Consider the following 841-nt stretch of genomic DNA (forward strand, 5'->3'; position numbering starts at 1 on the left):
AAAATGAAACAAAAAATGAACAATAGCGAACGTCAGAAGAGAAACCAAGTAATATGAAGATTAGAAAAATACCTATGGTATCAAAATCGAACAGCTAACAACGAATTAATAGAAGGAGGAAACATCGTAGATCTAACAGAGGTGGAAGGAGAACGCCTTAGAAGTAGCGAAAATCGTAGCAGTGAGAACCCTAACGTGAAAAAGAACGAAAATAACAGAGAGTGAAATAACAAAACGCGCAGTATGTTATAATTTTAATGTTTACTAAAGGGGACCTTAGAGGGCGCTTGTGGAAAAAAAGCGCCCTCTAAAGGGGGCCTAAGAGGGCGCTTATGAAAGTGCTCTCTAAGGCTTTCCAAAAGCGCTTTATAAACTGGAAATGCACATGGACTTATAGAGCACTTTTTTAAAAGCGCCCTCTAAGGGTAACCTTAGAGGGCACTTTCTAAAAAGCGCCCTGTATTGTTGTCCCTCTATCTCCTCCTTATTTTTTCGCTTCACCTTAGAGGGCGCTTTATTACAAAAGCGCCCTCTAAAGTGCGCTGTCTATTCCAGTTGTTCGCTCCTTATTTTTTCGCTTCACTTTAGAGTGCGCTTTTGTAATAAAGCGCCCTCTAGGGTGCGCTGTCTATTCCAGTTTTTGGCGTAGTGTGTTACTTCTAAATTTTAGAATCTACTAAGTGGTTGCAGCAAGGTTTTCCACCTTATACCTGAAAGCTAGAGAAAATATACCCGAATATATCGCACACTCGAACATACAACATAGTCTCAATCGAACTTTATTTATTCCCGAAGAAAAAGGAAAAAATGGATAAAACCCGGGGGAAAGAGATGTGCTGGG

This window comes from Lathyrus oleraceus, chromosome 2 (assembly GCF_024323335.1).
Source record: "Lathyrus oleraceus cultivar Zhongwan6 chromosome 2, CAAS_Psat_ZW6_1.0, whole genome shotgun sequence".
Lineage (NCBI taxonomy): Eukaryota > Viridiplantae > Streptophyta > Magnoliopsida > Fabales > Fabaceae > Lathyrus > Lathyrus oleraceus.